The sequence below is a fragment of the Crinia signifera genome, chromosome 1 (genome assembly GCF_055691185.1).
Source record: "Crinia signifera chromosome 1, ASM5569118v1, whole genome shotgun sequence".
NCBI classification, from domain to species: domain Eukaryota; kingdom Metazoa; phylum Chordata; class Amphibia; order Anura; family Myobatrachidae; genus Crinia; species Crinia signifera.
Genome location: NC_139217.1, coordinates 435573918 through 435597443, shown reverse-complemented (window position 1 = coordinate 435597443; position 23526 = coordinate 435573918). Strand labels below are relative to the sequence as shown.

At 44.0% G+C, this 23526-nt stretch overlaps 1 long non-coding RNA gene across 2 annotated transcripts in view; it reads left to right on the top strand.

Annotated features, from left to right (window-relative positions):
* The window catches only part of LOC146031911 (uncharacterized), a 51818-nt gene extending 28898 nt beyond the window's left edge, over positions 1–22920 (top strand). For both annotated transcript variants that reach the window (XR_014457368.1, XR_014457374.1), the window contains exons 3-4: positions 17327–17563; positions 22350–22920. This is a non-coding gene — a long non-coding RNA (uncharacterized LOC146031911). The remainder of the gene's footprint in view (positions 1–17326; positions 17564–22349) is intronic.
* The last annotated feature ends 606 nt before the right edge of the window (positions 22921–23526 follow it).

Sequence of the window (23526 nt, the reverse complement as noted above, 5' to 3'; positions counted from 1 at the left end):
TTGTATTTATGTTGCACAAACACATCAAACACATGGAATACACACACATATATTTTATTTGTGCACAAAACAAGGTTTCAAGACATGAAACAAAGTTTGTGTACTATCTCAGATACTGAATTTAAATACCAAGCAATCATTTTCTTGCACATATTTAGTTCCAGTTACCACAAATACAGCGCCCCCTGCTGGGAATTTTTGGCGCCCCCCTTCCTTACCCCTGTTGCCGCTTGCCGCCGCTGCTACTTGTCGCCGGTGAACGGTCCCCACGCTCCTCCTGGCTCAGCTCCTGCTATAATGAAAAAATTCCCAGATCGTTCCAGCTTTGGATCCCAGCTTCACACATCCCCACAGAGCTACTATTTGTCTGCTGATATCTGAATACCTGCGAACATTTGCATTGAGCTGAGTATCAGTTTCCTGTTTTTGTGAATTCATTTTTCCCGAGGATCTTCGGTTAAATTGGATTCTCTATTGGACCTCTGTCTCATAAAAACTCTTAAAAAGGAGACACTTCCTTCTACCACTTTATGTATCATTCATTTCAAATTGTTATACACCCCTGATGAAGTCACCATGTTGACGAAACGCATTGGGCCTGACACAAATGCTTGATCATATACTGTGAAAGAACCACACACAAAACTGTATTGGGTACTTGGGTAGTTTCACGGCGCCAGCATGGCGTGCGTCTGTGTCCAGCTGCGGGGCTGTAAACTCCATGCCAACGTGGATAGTTCGTACCCCCACTATCCACGTTGGCATGGAGTTGATTAGCGCGGCGAGCCACCGAGCCCATAGCATGGGCGAGCGCAGCAAGCCCCGCAAGGGGACAGAGACACAAAGGGACTGGCGCCGTGAAAGTACACTGGCGCCGTGAAAGTACACTGGCGCCATGAAAGTACACAAGTACCCTGTATTGTATTGAATTGTATTGAATTGTATACTTGCTTTTTACTTTGTATATATACAATATTATTCCCAAAGGGTAAACCTTTTATAAATAAAAATATTTTATTATATGTTTATTAGTCTCTTATAGCGCACTCTGAACTTTTCTTTTTCTTCATCTCTAAAAACCCTGGGTCCCGCCAAACAGGGGATCCGTCAGAGTTGCTGCTTCAGGTCAATTGGGCGCAGATTGGGGTATTCCCCTTGTTTTTATATATATATATATATATATATATATATATATATATATTACCTGGAACCCCCTTTTCAAATCCTGATTTGCCTCTGTTACCAGCTAGCCCTTGCATCACCTAAAACTTCGGGACCAGGGGCAGGGGGAGCCCCTGGTCCTGAACTTAACCAGTTAACACAATAGTTAAGACAATTTTTACATTTGTATGTAATACTTTAAACTTTTTTTCTTTTATAAGTGAGGATTTCAGAATATACCTTAAGGGGCCACCTGAGAGGGTGAATTGGATTTAATAATAAACATTAGAAGAACAATTACTATTAGTGCAACCAAATTAACATTAAATCCCTTTTGCAGGACTCGGAGCTGGAGGACTCTGTAGAGCAGAAGAGTTATTGATGGCCTGTAGTGCTCTTGTCACAATTAAGCTTAAGCCTTCTCTTGGATTAGGGGGAGCCCAACATTAGCTAATGTATGCATGGGATGCATGTGTGACTGGAGCGTTGCCCTTTAATCAAATGGAAATTCATATAAATATTGTTTTCCGCATTAATTTTCTTTAAAAGAGCTTATCCAGTTGCTAACCTTGTACAATATTCCCATTGAAAGAAAAATAATTCTTATTCTCAAATTTAATTTGGAAAACTATGAACAATTAAATTATTCCAGGAAAATCTAGCATGATTGAAGAAACTGGTAGCATGGCTGATAATAAGTACTAGTTAAAAGCCTGTCAAAATGACGGCGTGTGCAATGTGCTTTCCTTTGAGCTGTGACCGTTTTTACTTTCCCTTTGAGCTGTGACAGTTTTAGCCCCCAAACTCTCCACCCCCATTTCTGCTCCTACCTCCAAACTCAGTCTTCACAGCTTCGTCTCTCCATACCATCAAGTTTGAAACAGATCAGTATCATTGCAAAAATTGCTTTCACTTTCTGTTATGACATCTTTTAGCAAACAAAGGAGTAATTTGGTCCATCGAGTGGCCTCTAGTGGTCAATGGCGGTACTTTACCTCATAGAGGTGAGGAGTCGTTAGCCTTTTATATACAGTATATAGATACACTCAATCTAATCACCCATTACAGCCATTCCCAATTTTGAACCCCTTAGGTACTTCCGATGCCTGACTCTGAGATAGGCTCTTCAAAAAACAACCTCTGCCTTGACTTTTGGACAATGATTGACATGTTACATTTACTTCAATTGTAATGTTATATTTTAATGCTTCAGTAGAATAAAAAATGTATTTAAAAAAAATGGAGACACTAATGTGGCATAATATCAACTGGGGGACTGTAAGGTGGCATAACTTGATCTGGGAATTCTGCAAGTCAAAATGGTTATTGTGGGTACTGTGTGGCATAATGTGTGCTGGCAGACCTACAATATGAAATAGTGTAAACTAGGGAACTATGATAGTTCATAAAATAGACAAGTTCACTACTTTTGGGCATTACATTTACTAGAGCACTACTATGGGTGATTACATTAATCATACCTCCCGGGGGCGGCAGTGTCCAGGTGGGGGGTGGGGGGGGGGGAGTTCCTTGTCACCCCTTATCACCCCTCATCAGCATCTATTCCCACAGCCAGAGGGGCTCGGGGCATGGCTAGAAGCTCACAGAGCCTCTGGCCATGTCCCCAAAGAGGCAAAATGGGGGCTTGGCCTCACAGGACTATGCAATATGTAGGCCCCCCTTGACAAATTTCGCAAACGGCCCACCGGTGGATTATACAAATTGTGGGAGGTATGCATTAATAACTGCTGAGGTGAGGTATCTTTCAAGCATCATTGGGACAGAGGCCCACAAAGTTCTGGTTATGCCCCTGACTGCACCAGTACTTAGGAACCCAGATGTACTGCACATACGTACCCCTTTATAGAAAAGCTATGCATTTACCCTCCTCTATGATGACAGAATGTAATTTGCATTTTTATATATATTTATACATTTTATGACAAAATTATCTTTTTTTCCATTTCTAAGTATAAGGCTCATGTTAACCCTTGAATGTCTAAATTACTAATAGTCCTGATTCAGAATTAGGATCAGCACCGGAGCTGCCACACAAACCTAATTAAGCAGTGGGGCGACGGATAAAACATAACCCGCAATTAGCGCCTCTCTCCTTTAAGACAACACCACCCCTCCTCCTGTGTAACTAGCCAATGGGAGTCTGGGGGAGAGCAGATACAGGAGGGAGGTGCTGATTGCTCTGTCTCATCTGATGCTGCTGTTATACATGGTGCTGTTCCCTGGGGAGCTTACGCGAAAACTGATGGCCCCTGATATTAAAAAAATATAAATATATGCAGGTACAGTTAGGTTTTTGTTTTATCAGGCACCCCTCTGGTTATTTTGGTTTGCACTGCAGCCCCCAAGGATGCTGATTTGGAGCAAATCAAATAAGGAGGGGGAAAAAATGAGCATATTGCACCTGAGTAAAACTATGCTGTGCTGCAGGTGGGGCAGATGTAACATGCAGAGATTTAGAAATGGGAAGGTACATGCTTTAGTTTCATTTGAAATTTCAGTGTAAACACAAATTCTCCTTGTTTGCTCCTTTATTTTTTTTTATTTGCTGCTACAGTATCCCGGAATGAGGCCCAAATATCTACAGTAAATGCAACTTACATGAATCAGTCATTAAGCAAAATGTTAATTTCATGCTTCTGGCACGCAATTAGTGCACTTTATATGCTGCAAACATATTTTCTTCTAAACTTAGTGAGCTAATGATTAGTTGAGTCCCATAGTGCAATGCTGTGGGATCAGCGATACACTATTAGGCATGATATTCATTCATAATAACTTTCCTGATAGACATACACTGTCATGGGTACAAATAACTAAATATCAGATAATTCACCTAAATACTCATTATTTGTAATTATTCTCACATGGGTAAATTAATACATCATTTACCCACGTGAGAATATTTTTATATTCACTGTTTCATGCAATATTTATATGCATTTTTCCTTACATTTATTTTTTTCTCTTGTTCTTAATGGAGGTAGGAGGCAAAAAGCAGGAATTCTAAAGAGGAATTATTATTATTATTATTATTATTATTATTATTATAATTATTATTATTACATTTTATAACTGGAAGCTTGTGGCTTCCAGTTATAAAATATGTGGGCAAACAGAAGTGAATCATGTTCCTCGCCACATAAATGAACCTAAGGATAAAATGTATTCCCAGTTTATTTAATTTAATATTTTTTTTTCTGAAACTCTCAGTAACAAACTTTTTTGCCTAGGGGTGACGTGAAAAATATTCTGATACTGTAGGGTGCCGTGATTCAAAAAGTTTGGGAACCACTGGTCTAGAGGAAGACAGACAGGCAATATGAGGTGCTGGCAAAGAGGCCTTAAGGCAAGAAATGAGCATGGCAGGGATAGCCAGGACATGAGGCGGGAGGTAGGGAGTGCGGCCTAGGTACTGGATTATGTAGATGGGTACCTCAATGGGATGCAGTCACTAGAGTAGAGGAGAGGCAATGATCATTAGCAAACTGAAAAAGTCTGAAAAGAAGTGTAGGGAACTGAGGTTGGAGATGTAGGGAGCAGTGGAGTTAGAGTAGGGGTAGGCAACATAAAGCCCGCGACCCGATCTTGCCTGGCCCGCGGCACCGCTGAGGACATGATTTGTACTCCACAGGGGGGCAGCCAGGTGGGATTTCCTCAGCGGCGCCGCATAACTTTTGCGTCTGACAGGGCCCCCTGCTGCCACAGTTCTGATCTTTATTATGGATCTGATCTGTGGCACTGCGCACCTGGCTCCCTGCTTCCCTGAGTGACAGCTGTCAACTGAGTGACAGCTGAGCCACATAGCAGGGTGCACAAAACTCAGGCAGCAACTGGGATGAAGTTACAATTGGAAAAATACCCCCTTCCCCCTCCCATCCCATAACAGAATTTTGCGTCATTCGGTGTGGCGTAATCGGAATCTGGGCTCATACCTTGTGGCATAATAGGAATTTTGGCTAATTCCATGTGACGTAATATGAATTTTGTCTCCTTCCATGTGGCATAATGTGTAACGTAATGGCTCATTATAGACATTTATTGTTTATATATTGTTGTTGTTGTTAATTTTCTTATTCTGTTTGTCTTGTAAAATGTTTAAAAAAATATTCTTGATAACAATATTACAGCTTTTTATTTTTTTTTGCGATTGGTATTGTATATAAAAGATATTTTGTGTGCCGCCCTCAAATATTTACTGGAATTGTTGAGTGGCCCCCCAGCTGAAATAATTGCCCACCCCTGAGTTAGAGAGAGCCTTGTATGTGAGGGTGAGGAGTTTGAAGAGGATTCTGTAGATTTTCTTAAAGGGGCTTGGAAGAAGAGGGAGAGGAACATAAGTCTAAAGTTGACTTGCAGAGTTGAGTACTGACTGCAGGTTGTCAGGCCTCGGGTCACTGGTGTACCCGGCTGTGGCAGCAGTGAGCCAGTGGAGGATGCTGGGTACTGGAATGCAGGTGGTTTGAGGTATGGAGGGTTCTTAGGGCATGGGAACTGCGGACGCAGCCAGGTGGGGAATTGACGTGACTCTGATAAGAGGCGCGGAGTCTAACACCACCGACGGTCTTCACCCGGGACCCCCGCAAGGGGGTTTGGACTCCGCTGCGTTCGGTGGTGAGGTCGCGACCCTCTGACCTGAGTTCCCACACCTGACTAGCCTAGCACAGGAGATGGACTGTGAGTGTCTCTGGTCGTGGAGAATCGTAACCGATGAATGGCCTGGAAACTGCTGGAATGTCGACAGTCTGGGAACTGCTTGGAAGTCGGCAGTCAGGGAACTGCTGGATTTGTATGAAGTGTTGACACCTGTGTCGACTTGGGTGTTGAAAGTGGTGATGGCCCTTTAAGGGCAATGCAAACTTGCTGGCAGTTGCTGGAAGATGACCTGGCAGGTGAAGGGTGTCCAGGGAGCTTTCAGGAATCAACAGCAGCTGTAGCAGATTACTCAGGAACACAGGTACTCAGGAACAAGGGAATCTGGAGCCTAGAACGCTGACTCCTGGTAGCACACAGGATTAAGACTAGTTGTTCAAGGCAGGGGTAATGGGCCAGAGGCCTTACCTATATCCCCCCAGCTGGTCTGTGATTGGCTGCAAGCTGCAGCAGCAATTAAGTCCAGGAAGTACCTGTGCACACCTTTGGTCACATGAGTCAGTGCACAGGTCAGAGCAACAAGGTCACAGGCAATCCACTGGAGGACAAAGTCATGTGACTGCAAGTGTCATGGCGGCGCCCATGCAGACTCCAGAGTTATGTCACACAGATCCTGCTATGGAGAATACCCAGGGACAGCGCAGGACAAGGACCTGCGTCGCAGGATGCACCAGCGTACGGGTAAGGAATGCGGTCGCAGATGCGAACGCACACCGCGGTTTCTGACACAGGTGAGCAAGCGGGTAGCATGGGAGGCCAGTAATTAAACCGTAGGATTACTAATAAGTGAATAATAAGTTTAGTCACGCTTCAGAGAGAAACGGCCTGATGTGAGCGATGTTGCAGAGCTGTAACCAACAGGATTAAGCCAGGGATTGGACATGGGGGGCAAAGGGGAGTTGGAGTCAAGAGCAGAGGTGGGTTTAGGCATGGGGTCCTAGGGGCCTTTGCAAGATACCAGTTTGGGGCTCCGCTCCAACAATCCATATCACTATAGTGCATGCACAGCCTACTGGTAAATGCTCAGTTACATGAACATCATCATTGCGTACAAATCTGAAATAGGCTCTAGGGCTTTTGGAAGTAGGCTTAATACCTGACTACCCACATACAGCGATTGAAGCCATTTTGTGTGTCTAAACATTTTTTTATCCGATTAAAGAACATCAGACTTTGGGAGTGTGGGCAGGTGATTTCGTGATGGCACATTGTAGTTGTACAATGCTCCTATGGGAACGTTTTAGATGGCCAGGATATGTTTATGGGGCCCTTTGGAACCTGCTGGGCCCTATGCGGGCACCAGTGACATCATAAAGGGGGTGTGGGCCACACCCGGGTGTTAGTGGTGTGACACCAAACAGAGCTGCACTCACACCCGCACCCAGTGGCGTAAGTTCATCCCAGGGGCCCGGAGGCAAGATGAATGCTGGTGCCCCCCCCCCCCCCCAAAACTCCCAACATATTTTTATACATATACATACACGTATGGGGCTTGGAGGGGCGCTAGCATTCATCTTGCCTGCGGACGCCCTGCGAGAGTATCCAGTGCAGCAGAAGGGAAGGGGAAAGTCGGTGGTAGCAGGCAAGAGCCGGGCGCAGTACATGAAGACGCCCGGCGAGGGGGGGGGGGGAGAGCCAGCGGGGACCAAACAAGAGCAGGGGAAAGCCAGGTGCACAAAATGTTGACGCCCGGCAAGGGGGGAGCCAGCGTGGTCCTGGCAGAAGGGGGGAGCCAGGTGCACTCTATGGATGCCTGGTGAAGGGAGAGTCCAGCGGTGACCCGGCAGGTGAGAGAGACGCTATATAAAATATGTGTCTAAACCTCGGCTCACTGGCTGCCACTGCAGCGTCTCTTACCCGGCTCCCAGGTCCTGGCTTACTGCTGCATCAGTGGCTCGCTCACCCGCGCTGGCTGTGGCCTGCCTCCCTCCTGGCTCATCGTCGCTTTTCGCTGGCTCTCACTAGCTCAGGCGGATGTCAGGCCCTTCCACGGAGCAGTGAGCAGCCAGCGACATCACAGGTGACAGGGTGGATCAGGGGAGGGGGGCGCTGCGCGGTGCCGCTTCGCGGCCACTGACTGCATACAACAAGGGGTGGGGGGCATCCCCACCAGCACCACTAAATCAAGGGCTGATCAGCGGAACATTGGGACTCGGAGGCAATGGAGCCAGTGCCCCCTTTGAGGCTGGCGCCCGGCGGCACATGACTCAATTGCCTCCGGGAGTTCCGCCACTGCCCGCACCCCCATGGCCGCGGTCCAAATGTCACGCCAGCAAATAGCAGCATATGAGAAGCACTGGTGTAGTCAACTTGCCTATATATTAAAATAGAACTATTTTACCTCTATTTCTCATTATTTTAATGGGATGCAGCAGCCATTTTTAAGGAGTTTTTGTCTTCAATTACCATGGGAACGCCCAGAGTTTTCATGTGAATGTCCATGAAATGCTGGGTGTTCCCATGGGGGCAACCAATGTCCGCTGCCCCACACCCCCCGCCCGCACTGATCCGTGCAAAAGGACCAGCAACTATACAAGTTGCCGCATCCGCTCGCACAGATGGGCTGCACATGCGCATAAGCGTATATTGCAAATTTGCAACAATGAGAACAGAGCAGAATGACCTCCAATATGTGGGCATGTGATCCCCTAAGAACTGCAATCCTGTGAGTGCCGTTCCCCTGTTCTCTCTCTCTCTCTCTAATATATATAATATATATACCTGTATACTAAGGTGAGTTAGTTCATTATGGAGAGTGTTGAGTCCCTGTATTTGTATATATATATATATATAAAGTTCCAAACCTGCCGGCACTCGAAAGAGTAAATGCAAACAACGGGCCCCGGTGCCCCAACAGCAATCATATACCACTCCAAGAAATGATTGGCACTCAGGAGGCAATTTCAGCAGAATAAAACGTAGGATTGTGCTCTGACGAAGGGGGTCAAACCCCGAAAGCTTAGCCTAATACACATCCGTTTTATTCTGCTGAAATTGCCTCCTGAGTGCCAATCATTTCTTGGAGTGGTATATATATATATATATATATATATATATATATATATATATATATATATATATATATATATATATATATATATAGTATATACTAATTATATAAATTATGTAGGCAAGATAGGCAAATACTTAGGGGAACAAAGATTATCTAGCTGCATAACATATCCATTATTTACTAAACGTGCTTGATCGTACATACTGGGTACAAGGCTACAGTGGGAGTAAATGACTATAATCAAAAAGATGATTGTATTGTTTTTCTTTAAACATATAATGGAATTTTATTAAGAGTCACCCATAAGCAAAGACATTGAAAATACATTGAAAAGCTGAGGACAGCTAAGTTCAAAACCAGTATGTATGCATTCATCACATGTATACTGTAAGTACTTTGAAAGCACGCTCAATAAGTAAATATTTTAGGATAAGCACTTTATTTTTGTGTTCAGTTTCAAGGTAATGAAACAGTAGATATTCACTAAAGAATTGCAAATTTGACATTGTATTATGAGAGCGTTCTCCAGAAGTCGAGGAAAACGATCCTTAAAATGGGGGATACCTAAGCCCAAAATTCCATAAACCATGAACAAGCGCCAGTAAACCCTTCAGTCAAAACTGTAAACAATGGAATAGGGTTCATCAATTAAAAATATACAGAAATCCTTTTTGAGTAGATTGTATTACTCTGTCAGTATCCAGGTTTTGTAAATGTGTATGCCATATCATTCTGCAAAACAATTTTTTTTAATATCAAAAATGCAATACAAAATGATAAAAACACTGCAAATCATAAAATGATCAATATTCAAATACTGTACTTGACAGTTTTTGTACTGAACATACCAATTACTGACACTGACTGAGACAGAATTTCTGCTTAATTGCAGCCTGTTACAGTATTATGAGACTACGAGAAAGATCATTTTTGGAAATTTAAGAAAATGAATAAAATAAATACAAATTAGGAATTCTTGAAATTGTAGTCAATTAACAAGGTTACAGTAGCTAAATACTTACTAATTATAAATTACACATATCTTCTAACTACATTCTTCCTGTTAATCATTTTATAATTAAAATTATTTCTACATATAATTAGCATCTTAATTTTTGAGTTAACTGCTGTTTCTGTTTAGTTAACATGTGTGATTAGCACTAATTTATGTCTGCTTATTGAACCTTGGCATATATTTCCGAAGTCAGCTTTTTTCTTCACTAGGATGGGATTGAAAGGTCTGTAGCTTACAGCTTTCTCCATGTGTGGGTCCTGGAAGGTTTTTAAAAGACTACAGAGAATTTGGATGGAATTTTCCAGAAAAGGAAAATCTTGCACATGCCCAGTGGTTGCAGAGAGATTCATACTGATATAACATTGAGGGGTGGTGCTATTGGTGTAGATCCAGCACTTAATCTGGGTTTACTCCTTTAGAAGACTGATGAGCCACTACAGAGGGCTTCTCCCATTCATATCTCCTACGTGTCCTACTCTGATGCTGCTTCCCAATCTATGGGCATATATAATACTGTAACATTGGACTTACAGGCATCGGTGAGATTCTGGCTAGCCTGCCAAGTGTTTTATAGTTGCTATGATTAAGGTTGGCATTGCCTTTTAAATGACTGTCACTTTAATAAATGGGGCAGACTTGCTGGAACCTCACAGATGCCTGCAAGTTGCTGGTTATTATACAGTATATAATAATTCCAAACTCATGGCAGCCTTTAAAAAAGTAGCCACAGCAACTTCATACCCCAAACCTGGTACCCAACACTGACTGGTTACTTACAGAACTACTCCTGCTTTGCTGATCATCAATATTGAAAATCACACTCTGAAGCTGACTACATTCACTTTAAATAAAGCCTGGATTCCAGTTATTTTGTTCTTCCTATTGGCAATCAAGTTCAGATCCCTATCCTCCAACCTATTAAATGACCCCATTGTCATCATGGAAACTCTCGTCAGTTCCACCTACACCTACCCACCTTCAATTGATCCCACAACTTGGAACTCATTCTATGAAACACTCCAGCATTACCTCTGCCTCTGCCCTTTGCCTCTCATCTGCTTCAAAAACTGCTGCCACTTATCCCACTGCTGCACTTATCCCAACCAGCTCCTCCAACAACTTCTAATCCTTCAATGTTGACTCAAAACTTGCCGTTACATTCTTGCCCTACCCAACCATTGTCTTCTCCCTTGGCAAATGACCCCTAATGATCCACACTTTATCATCATGCACCTATTACATTCCTTTCATTACGAAATCCAAACATAGGGGTCTATGTACAAAATGTTTGAAAGAACCAGCCAATCAGCTTCTAATTGCCATGTTACAGGCTGAAAATTGTTCGTTGGTTGGTCTTTTATCTCCATCCTCGTTATCTCCTCCCAAGGCTTTGTACATAGGCTACATAGACCGCTTAATCTGTAGTATAAACACAACAATAAGCGGTCCAAATAAAGGTATTAATACTGTAGCAAGGTTTGGAGCTGTTGGTACCAACCAATGATCACGTAAAACCGTAACCGGTATCAGTTGCTGGCCAATGCGATCTTTAATCAGTCTTTGAATGTAACAAAATGTAAATCACATAGCAGCACAATAAAGTACAGGAATGCAGGAGGCGCTCAGTAACTCACTTTTGGGGGATTACCCGACTGGGAGAGAGAACGATAATGATGAGTATCTGCACAGCGAACATATTGTAAAGAGCACATTTCAATGCAAACACATTTCTAATGTGAGCATGATAAAAATGATTAATTACTGTTGCTTTTCCCTGTGCAAGAAAAAGCATTCCACAATGTGATGTTGTTAATGGTACTAAATAAATCAATGTATGATAAAAGAGAAATCTGAATTAAATTAGCCAGGCTGTTTTCATTTATGTTATACCATAAAGGCACGTAATGTTTATAATAATTCTTTTGCCAGGAGAGAAGCAGTAGATGGGGAAATGAAGTACGAGAACAAACAATGTGCGTTCTAGAAGAGAATACTGTCTTACTTAGCTCTGTGGAATAGCGTAAGACAAATTACATTCCTCAGTACCTGAAACCTCCGTTAATAATCTTTAAACTAGCCTCCGTTAGTTGTAATTAAGCGTCTTTCTGCTCTACACAACATGGGTAAGAGGTGAAAAAGCTACATTAACAGGCGCTGATTTACCAGTGCAATCATTACATCACTTAGGTAAGGTTACAGGTGCTGGAACAGGGTGCGGTATGTTACGATGAATGCTGAAATGAAGCAAGTCTACGTGTGGCCAGCAGTAATATGTGCAGAGTTATGAAGGAGCGGCATTCCAGTATTTTGCCCCTATTCCCTACCCTTCCTTCTAGTGCCTTACCCTATCCATGTTGAATCTGGTTTCTAACCCTCCCGACGGCACCTAAGCCTAAACGTTGGGATTCCGAGGATGTCAACATGGTGCCTGTTGGCAAAGAGTCTCTGTGGGTAATTCAGACCTGATTGCTGGGCTGCTAATTTGCTTAAGTCGCTCACTATTGGCTGGTTGTTTATCACTCTCCATTGTATCACTTTTGAAAGCTTGATACATCTGGCCCATAATATCTTATCATGACCCTAGTTGGCAATAACGCCAGTCAGCAACACACACTTTTCTATGAACAATAAACTTACCCAAAGCTCATCCTCTCTGGAGGGAAATTGGGGAATAAATTCTTAACATTCTCTTTTTAAATTAACCAAATCAAACATTTTTTTTTTTATATTGAAAAGATTATTCTTATTTCCAAGCAGTACGACTTCCCTTTATTGTAGTTTATGTTAATAAATGCTGAGCTTGTGTGAATAAAATAATATCTCACACATTTTCATGTAATCAGCTCCCACGAGCCTGGAACTGGGAATTTGTACACGGTGTCTGTCCATTCACAAGTACTGCAAACTCAGTGCTTTAAATGATCTGTGTTAAATCTATAAAAAACTATGTTTGTATAGCTGTAAGCAAATAAGCATAATGTGCCAAACAAGATGTTCATGTTGTTTGTTGAAAAACTCAGCTCTGGTGCTAAACTACCAAGCTCAACAAATGAAATCGCATTATCTCCATATTGACGAGTTCTTTAAAGCCATCAATGGAGATTGAGAGTAAATCAAGATCATTTGCAGTGACCTTAATTAAAGTTCTGAAACGGTTTGGAGAAGCAATATATTTGGTGGATTCCTTTGTATTAATGATTTGTTCGGGTGATAAGGTCATAATCCTAAAAGAGGCCGTGTAATACATGACAGCACACAATAGGCGCTGATCGCCCGAACCTTTCCTCCAGACAAATGATACCTAATGATCATTAATTAGGTTTTTCTTTTGTAAGTGCTCTATGCTCAAAAGCTAACGATGGAGACAAATGCTTCAAAATCGGTACACGTGGCCCACAGCAATCTGATCTGATATGAAAATGTTCAGGTTCGCCCAGTGATCATACTGCCAGGTGACTGATATTCGTTTATTGTGCCATTTTCTGCCAACCACTGCCAAGCCTTCATGTCATCTGCTGCTTAGCCATAGATCTGTACAGCTAAGGTATTGTGAATCTATGGGGTAACTTTACCAAGATGGGAGTTCAATTGAACCAATCAGATTCTATCTATTATCAACCGCCGTGGTACACTAGTATGCCTTGAGCTGTTCTCAAGTGTGCCACCAGATCTAGAGATGCCCAAACCAGTTTACAGCCACCACCAGTTCAACTGTTATTTACTGGTCTCTTCTTTTCATGTAAAGGGCCAATGTATTTTATTTTTGTTACCTGTGGGGACCAGTGTGATTGGTTTTCATATGGTCAAAGGTCTTCTTTTTTTTTTTTTACCGATGGGGGGCAATGTGTTTTGCCCTTTGGGGATCTCATGGTGTGCCTTGGCATTTTTTTTTTTTTAATTCATCTTTATTGAAGTTTTTTTTTTTAAAGTTACATTTGAAAAGGCATTGAACAAACCCCATCCCAAAAAACATACATAACATACATAACATACATTCGTGTACAGTTATACAGCAACCGAAGAAGATCTATAGACGTGCCTTGGCAATTTTAAAATCTTATTTAGTGTACCGCAAGGTAAAAAGGTTGAAATCACTGTTCTAGAAGGTGCTAAATAATTAATAAGTAGAATCTGATTGGTTTCTGATTGGTTGCTATGGGCAACATCCATGGGGTCCACATTCAAACCGAAGTACCAGGTGTAGAGTGTGCTTTGGGTATGCTAGATGGCACGCACTGTTAATGTGTAAGGATTCTTCAGTCACACAAGGCCCAAATGATCTACAACCGGATTATAAGAAACCAGTAGAGGACTCAGTAACAAAAGCACTAGCACAGGGTCAGTGTGGGTCTGTTATTGCTGCCAGTGTGAGAAGAGCAGAAGAGCATTATTTACAGTCAGTAGCAGAGCTGCACAGCGTGACCTAGTGAGTGGAGGTGGTAACGTTGTAGTCCGAGGAGAATCAGGGTGGGATGCACTAACATCAGTGCCCCCCATTTCGGTGCACATCGCCGGCTACCGTAGAGATAATTATCACATATGCACTAACATACTGTATATGATAATTATTGCAAAGGACAGCTCTTTTGTTAAGAGCTCCCTTTGCATTGCACTGGCAATGTGCAGCGGGTTCCGACCAGATGCCGATCTGGGGGACAGTGTGATCACCCTCAGCAGCATTTCTGCAGCACAGCACAATACAGCATGTGTGCTGTGCTGACAGCATGAGCTTCTCATACGATGAGAGCTCATGCTGCTGCTTCGGTACTTATGTAATATCTGGGCTCCCGTTTTTCTTATGAGAGCGCGTCCCCTCGCCACGCTTCGGGCACGGTGGCTCGCTGCGCTCGCCACACTATATAAAATCATGCGTAGTTGGATAGTAGGGGTATGAAAAAATGGGGTGCATTTAACATGGGAGCCCAGATAATACATAAGTACCGCTGCTTCTGCTGCCCCCGCCTGGGAGGGAGGGGAGGTCAGACCAGACCACCCATTATTTAGTACCCCCCTCTCAGCAGCCATGCCTACCAGACAGACTGTCAGTGTCACTTAGTAGTGATTGACTGTGGAGAATTCTGCGCCATTTGTCACACGCTTCCACAAGCTGCGCACAGCTTTGTAGTGTAGTCTGGGGTGTTACTAGCAGGGGTCTGAGGGGTGTTGTGCAGCAGAGGGGTGTTGTGCAGCAGAGGGGTGTTGGGCTGTGCAGAGGGGTTTTGTGCAGTGCAGAGGGGTGTTGTCGTGTGTTAGGCAGGCTGTATCAGTGTGCAGAGGGCACAGACTGTCAGTCAGTGTAGTGGGGTACAATACACAGGCACGCTGTCAGTCAACTTTTCAATCTTTATTTTTTTCATTTGGAAAAAAGGGGGATTAGTGATTATGATGGCGCTGCACCAGCTTAAACACAAGATCTTGTATAGTTAGCTTCCAATTTCTTGCTTCTGTCGCTCTTGTCATTATTCTGTATGCTATGCGTGTATCCTCATGGGGTATGTGAAAACAAGAAGTTTGCAAGGAAAAATATTAGATTTTATTTTCCTATAAGATAAAGATTATTCTTGTCCCAGATGTAAGGAGATTCCTACCTCACTTACACAATTGTGTAGCGAGGTTAATCCTATCTGGGTTTCTTTAATATTCAATTAGGTAAGAGGTTTCTGTTGTCAGGCGTACCTCACTTACATGAAAACACAATAAAACGGTTTCTTTGGTTGGCTTACCGGTACTCACAATTATTCGCGGAGAGAAACGTTCATCAAGGTATCTTTGTCTTTAAAAAAACTTTTATTTATAAAAGTGTATAAAATGAGATGTGCAAATCCTAATAGCATGAAATATGCTTATTTCAAAAAATATATATGAACCTCTTTGCTGTCAAAGGGTCGATTCTCATCCCCCAGAGTTGTTGGGATCCAAGTGCAAGACTGCAGAACGGTTCCACAGGCTTCACTTAAAAAAAGGGGGAGTCCCAACTTACCTGTGACTCCCACTTTTTTTATCATCTGCCAAGATGAAATTGGCCACCTATCCAGCACCATGTTTTATAAACCGACCGTCAGGAACACCTGTCTTCAAGGTAGAAGCCACCATCCTGAGCCCCTAAAAAAATCGTTACCTTTCTCCCAATTCCTCAGAGTGAGGAGAATTTGCAGTGACCCGGATGATGGCAGCAGACAAATGGGCCTAATGCTCTTAAAATTTCTCTGAAGAGGTTATCATCACAAAACCTTGCAGAAAGCCAAAATAAAGGCATTACAGATGACTCGAGAAGAAGCATTAGTTGAAAAAAGCCCATCATCTGAACTTAATACCATCATATGGACACAAGAATATACCACTGCAAGCACGACCCTAATGTGCCAAGCCAAGGCTATCTGGCCGATTATTACTGAAGATAATTCCTTACCGTCACTGAAAGGCACTAGAATACTTCCATCGTATTGCAGAAGCAAGAACAAAAAGGACATCGTAGTACACTACACAATGATGTTACCAACATGGGCCTCAACAAACTCAGTCACTTCCTAACCCGCAAACTAGGGAACTATCGATGCACAGGATGCGCCACATGCAGTACCATGGAGATAGTGGACAAATTTAGTCACCCACTCACAGGCAAACTGTACTCGATCAAATTCCCCTTAACATGCTCCAGTCAGTTTGGGGTCTATCAGATCAAATGTCTCTGTGGCATGCTCTATATTGGCAAGACCACAAGGCAAATAAAAGAAAGATTAGCGATGCATACAGTAGGTCCCACATTAAAGCAGCCTTAGAAGGTAAACCAGCAGACCACCCAGTAGCCCGTCACTGGAGGGACGCTCACCACAGCATCACTAATATCAAAATGAAGATGATTGATCGTATACCGGCCAGCAGAAGAGGTGGAGACCGAGGAAGAACCCTACTCCAAAGGGAATCATATTGGATTCACACCCTACAAACGATGCACCCGAAGGGTCTCAATGAAATGCTATCATACACAGCATTTCTGTAAATGTCCTTATAAACTGACTAGTTGATCGTGGACTCCTTTGTTTTGGACTTAGGACTGTTCTTGCCCCCCCTTTTTCCCCTATCATGTCCTTTGGAAATTATCAGCCTTCACGGTCGCACGCACAGGAACAACCATACAATTGGTGAGTTTCCTTTATTGCACCATTTCACCTCAGTATTTATAGTATCTATGATATTATGTGTCCACTGGTTAATCGGGAGTGTTCTCACATGGCAACTAAGCGCCTCAAGCCATGCTCTAGGTTTATTGGCCCCCTCGCATTTAGGTTACCCCAGGCAACGACCAGGAGGCTGTAATCATGTATTGCCAATGCTCCTGCTGACTGAGTTGTGCACTTCCCTCCCTCGCATTCATTTACATTCCTTGCCTTCCCCGTGTTCCATAGACACTTCGCTGCATTACATTGTGTTATGGTGTTCACTCTTTTGCATTTATGTTTTCACAGAGGCTCTCTGACCAAGCCAGGTATTCCCATGGGGCTCCGGCCGGCAGCGATGCGCACGCAATACAGAGCCGGGCAGTACGTACTGTATCCATTGTATACAACAGCCGGCGTAATGGTTACCAGAAGCCTCAGTGTAGCCACGCCCCCGGGGAGGTGCCTGTCGTCACTGCAGTTGCACACAGATGATGTCACCGGACCCTGGACGGGAGGCGAGGCTGGTGGAGGGCGCACTTGACTGTAAGTTTTATCTGTTATATATATATATATATATATATATATGTATGTATGTTTTGCTTAGGCAAATACTCGCAAGATGATGACATATCAGCGTCTGCCAGGCTGCGGAGGCCGACCTGACAGGCGCAGCAGCGCATTCAATGGTGCTGGACACTGGGGATGGGAAGAGGCGGCAATGTAGGGCTGGAGGCTTTTCCAGAAACCCGGATTCCGGGAGAATCCCAGAATCCGGGAAACTTGAAAAGCCTCCTTGAGGGTTGAGGTTAGGGTCCGGGAGAGGTGGCAACCCTACTTGTGGCAACACCAGTTCAAAAGGGTTCTAACATGATAAAGTGACGTACAGCCCCTGGGTCCCATCACTACTGTTATCTGCCCTAATTAGTGCACTAGAGCATGACAATACAGTACAAAACCCAAAGCTGGCTGCATAGTTGTCAGCATTGCTAATTATTATTGCACATATGTATGTATGGGAAAAAAGAAAATATGAGGTATTAATTCAAAATCACTTGAGCTTGCAGCACACGTGTCAGGTCGGTGTCCAGTGTCCACAAGCTATGCAATGCTTATATTGACATCATACACAAAAGACTGTGGGCGGGATTCTCTAAAATCTGCAGCCCAGTATCGCCGGCCACCGCATTTCTAATGACCGCATATTCTCTAAAATAATAGAGAATCTCGCCCTGTAACACTAGATTCATATAGTAGCAAAAATGTCTTAAAGTGCTAGGATAAGTGGTTGTGTGATAAATACCTCAGCAGCCACTACAGGTACAAGGGAGGAATGCCAACCTCCAAAAGGACACAGACAGGAATATTCAAATAGTGTGGCGCTTAATGATATACATGAGAAACTATTGGTAATAATAAAAAGATACGATTTATTGAACACAATAATTGATATACTGTAGTTAAAATAAATGATGAAACAATCTCCTGGGAGTATAGAATAAAATAATTATACATATAAATCAGTGGCGGCTCTTACCATTATAAAGGAGGGGGGCTGCCGCAATGAGGGCCCCCCCTACACTGCCGCTGCCGTCCCCACCCACCGCCGCCATCCCCGGAAGTCCGCGCAGGCGCACACCCCTGTCCCCTGCACGGGGTCAGCGCATGCGCAGTACTTTCATACATACTGTGCATGCGCTGACCCAAGCCTCTGGGGGCTGCCTTTGCAGCAGCCCCCGGAGGCTTGATCGGGTTCCCAGGTTCGCAGTATGGTCCGCGAAACTGCGCAAAAGAGCCCATTTTGGAGGCTGCCGTGCATGTCTTGAATGTACTGGCAGGTCAGACTTCCAATAGGAAGTCACTGCCAGTCACAGTGAAGCCAGTGCAGTCTCACACACTGCATCTGGCTTCACTTTAGGCAGAGACAGTGGCGGATTTTTCCTGGGGGGGGGGCTGCAGCCCTGCAGCCCATAGGAAAAAACTGCCACTGATATAAATGCTGATATGCACAATACCACTTTAATGGGATGTTATAAAAATACTAGCAGGGCAAGTGCCCTTTTGTAAAAGCTGCTCTGCGTGCGTCGAAAACGCTTTTCAGGATAACAAGGATCTCAGTGCTGCCTAGGACCTCTCGCCCACCACCCTTTTGTGCCCTGGCACACCTGCACGAAGGCTGTCCATCAGCAGTACAACTTGCATAGCTGGACTGGAAAGCAACACCAGCAGCGGGATCCTCTGCAGACATTAAAGCCCTGACATTAAGATACAGAGAGCGTACAGCAGCAATTGGCTTGACCCTCCTGAAGCATTGAGTGACATACTGAGGTCAGTAGCACCCCGCTAGCCGTGCGAGCTTTCACTAGCAGGGGAGTCGCAAACCACCGACAGTTTGGACCGGGAGCCAATAGGTAATATTAGCACACTTGCAAATTCGTGGCCATACTTCGGTACTGACTATGATACACCAGACTAGCATTTAAGCGTTCACTTTTACATTCAAAAACTTACCTGCTAATCATCTCTCTGCACTCAATCCTCACAATAATGATATGAGAACCATTATACACTGCTAGTATTTCTATAACATCCCATTAAAATGGTATTGTGCATTATATTTGTATATTTGCATTATATATGTATTATATATTTTTCTTAAAACCCTGGGAGGTTGTTTCGTCATTTATTTTATTTACGGTATATCATTTATTGTGTTTAATAAATTGTATTTTTTTATTATTACTAATTGTCATGTATATCATTAAGGGCCACACCATTTGAATATTCCACTAGGCTCATATTGGCCTGATAGGTAGCAATTTTGACAAATTTAGGCAGAAATAAGACAGCTCTCATGTAATCATCATATAAAGGGCCTTATTCAGATTTCATCAGTACTGCGTGCATTCGCACGCAGTACCGATGTTGTGCGTCTGCGCATGCACAGGCGTGTTTCTGCGCATGTGCAGGCGCATGGTGCGTGCACCCACGGCGACCTTTCGGGTCGCCGGATGCACGCACCCATGGCAGCGAGGGGGGGGCGGAGATGGGCGGGGAGCGCCGGGCTGCCCCATTACCATATGGGAATGCCCAGCGTTCCATGGGCGTTTCCATGAGAACGCTGGTTGTTCTCATGGTAATGAGGCAATGACGCGGGTGTGTGGGCCGGGTAGCTGACATCACCAGATGTCAGCTGCCCGCCCATATCACGCCAGCGTGCACGCAAATGTAAGTAACTCAAAAGTCACTTATATAAGCGTGCACGCTAAACATCATCCGATGGTCACCGACCATCGAATGATGTGGGCGGACACCCCAGCAAAGCGAATGGATGTTTATGCAAAACATCCATTCGCTGCTGTGCGGGCGAAGCCGCACTTTGCTGGGGCGGCGGGGGGGGCGTGCGTTCGCCGGGCGGGGTTTGGTGGACTCGCAAGGCTGCGAATTCGCAGCCTTGCGAATCAACCTGAATAACCCCCAAAGTTCTATACATAGCACCAGCTCCATGGCGATATTCACTGATGAGCCAGAGCATTCTGCTGCTGATGCCAAGGCATTGACTCTCTATAGTATATGTGCCGCAGCCACCATTGTGCATTGTAGGTGTTCTATCCCATCCAGCATAAACCGCGAAGGTGTGGTATAGGGGTCCATCAGTCTGGATCCCGACAGTCATTATCCTGACGTCGGGATCCCGACTGGCCGGACTCAGACAGCATGGTGAGCGCAACTAAGCCCCTTGCGGGCTCGCTACGCTGCGTTGCCAGTACTTACCTGGGTTGCCAGTCCTTGGTGTGCTGTCAGGCCGGGGATCCACACATGTGGCAGGCGCAAATGACAAGAAAGACGGCGGATGAAAATTACGCAGCTCTCTGGCGCCCTCACTGACGCGGTCTGACCTGTCATCTGCGCCCGCTGTCTGTGTGGATCCCCGGCCTATACCGAGGACCAGCAACAGGGGTGAGTGCTTGACGCCATCCCCCGCCCTCAAGCCGCCTGCCCACCGCCAGCACGCCTCCTGATGGCCTCCTCCCCACCTCCTTCCCACCCCCTTCACACACCAGAAAATGCAGGGACTTTTCTGGTGTGAAAGGGGCCAACCCGGGAATGGCCCGGCATGATCCCTGGGCCATATTCCCGGGTGGGTCCCTGCATTTTCTGGTGTGAAAGGGGTATAAGTAAAAACTGGACCTAGAAAAGACCCTGGAAAGCCTGACAGGACATCAAACTCTGCATTCCAGAGCTTGTAGTGTCCGGTCTGGGGGGTGTCTGGTCCGGGGGTGTCTTGTTGGGGGGGATGCCTGTGACAGCTGTCACCAGGGAAACGGGGAAGTGGAAATTACATCCTCCCCGTGTGGTCCAGACTGTTCTGGTTTTTGCTACAGACCATACAGGAAGGCTTTATTCTCTCCCTACTCCTCTCCCTGGTGCCAACTGTCACAGGCAGCCCCCGCCCCAGACAGGACACCCCCAGGACCACTGACTACAAGCTCTGGAATGCAGGGTTTGATGTCCGGTCCGACGTTCCAGGGCCATGTCCGTTTTTTACCCATACTCCACAGTAGCAGTGCTACAGCCGCCTTGTCTACACATGGCATTTTCATTCATTAGGGACAATAGACAATGTGAGCACCAACACTTATTGCGAAAAGTTGTCTCTTACACTGAACCATTAAACAATAAGTAAAATCTATAATATTGTCATCCCAATTGCTATTAGAATTCGGACTATATCAATCATTTTGTATAAGATTCTGGTAAGAGAATCTAGTGGCAGATGCTCAGAACTTGCATAGATTCTCCTCCTAGACAAAGATGCCTCACTCTCCACCTCCCTGCTGTCACAGCACAGGAATAATTCACTCTGCATATGACATTCATTAATGCATTAGTCTGCTGGATCAGGCATGATTAAAATTTCATTGGGTAAAGCAGGAGGAATAGATCTCGGTTCACCTTTTTTTTGTGTGAGAGAAAATCACATTGAAGTGAGTTAACCAAAGGATATTTCTAAGTAGAAACAAATGAAACAAGTTAATGGGAGAGAAATTCATTATCACATATAGGCAAAGCCCAGGCTATTACACACATTACATTAGAATTAAGCTTGTCTGTGTGATTGGCGATGGTTCTATTTAAATAACTATCTGGCTGCATTTTCACTAACTGCCGTCTGCCGCCGGCTCAGTCATTCTTCTCTGCCACGTTTCAAATCTGAAATAACTTAGTTGCTGTTTTTCAAAAACAATCGAAGCAACAATTAAAAATGTTTTACAAAACCATAGTAATTTTGATACGCTAAATTAGGTCAATTTTATTCTACCAAACACAGGACTTGATTCGGAGATGTATCAAAATCTGTCAGATGTCAGCATTTGTATTGAGACTCCCACCGGATGCGTATCAGATCCAATGCTTGTCCATCATCGACCTTTTGAGTAACCCGCGCAGACTGACCGAGGGTTATAAGACATCAGAGCCATTTTCAATCTCTTTGCAAATAAATTCTCTCTGTCAACACCATCATGATTATCATGCAGAGTTGCCTACTCTCCCTGATCCTGGGGAGAGTCGTGTTTGAAGTTCTTATCTCCTACTGCACTGCATCATAAATTAAATGTTTTATTTATTGCATCCAGAAAACCATAAGGGAATTTGCGAGGGCAGTGATTTGCTGCCACCGCTATGACTGCTTCCTGTGCACAGCAGTCGCTAATGTCAACTCTCGGTAACCACCTCTTATACCCCTTTCACACTGTCAAATATTTCCCGGGTTATTGCACATGATCGCACAACAACCCAGGAAATTGGTCAGTGTGAAAGGGGGTCCTTAAAGACTCTCAATTTTTCTCTTCTTTACTCATTTTTTGTGTTTACTGCACCCATAGTATACTGTCAGAAGTTCCGTGTGTGATTGTTCTGCGTCCACGCAGCATTATAGAAGCTGCGCAATAAAAACAAATTAAGATATTAAAGTAAAAAAATACAAATCAATTTTTCTCTTCTTAATTCATTGTTTGTGTGTACTGCACCCATAGTATACTGTCAGAAGTTATGTGTGTGATTGTTCTGCCTACACGCAGCGTTATACAAGCTGCGCCTTAAAAAAAAAAAATTCTTCTTTATTGTTTGTGTGTACCGCACCCCAATACACCATACTGATACCGTTTGTTAATAACCAGCCAACTTGCTGAAGACCTTGGCCTAAATTGAATGAACTTACCATTTTTGAAAAAAATCCAAATCCAAAGCCGTTCACAGCTGGTTGACAAAGCCAAATTCAAATCCCGGCGACAAATCCAAATCTTCGGCCACAGCGAAGATCATCTCTATCTTTAGGTGTGTACACTGATACCAGAAAATTACATCTTAAATTACTATCCATGTGGGTGTTTTTAAAATAAAATAAAATTTTAAAGAGATTATATACGCTATTCAGCGCTCAACTAGTAAGTAGTGGTGAGAAGTACCTTGACAAGTTGGCAATGAATTTTGGCTGCTGATGTTCC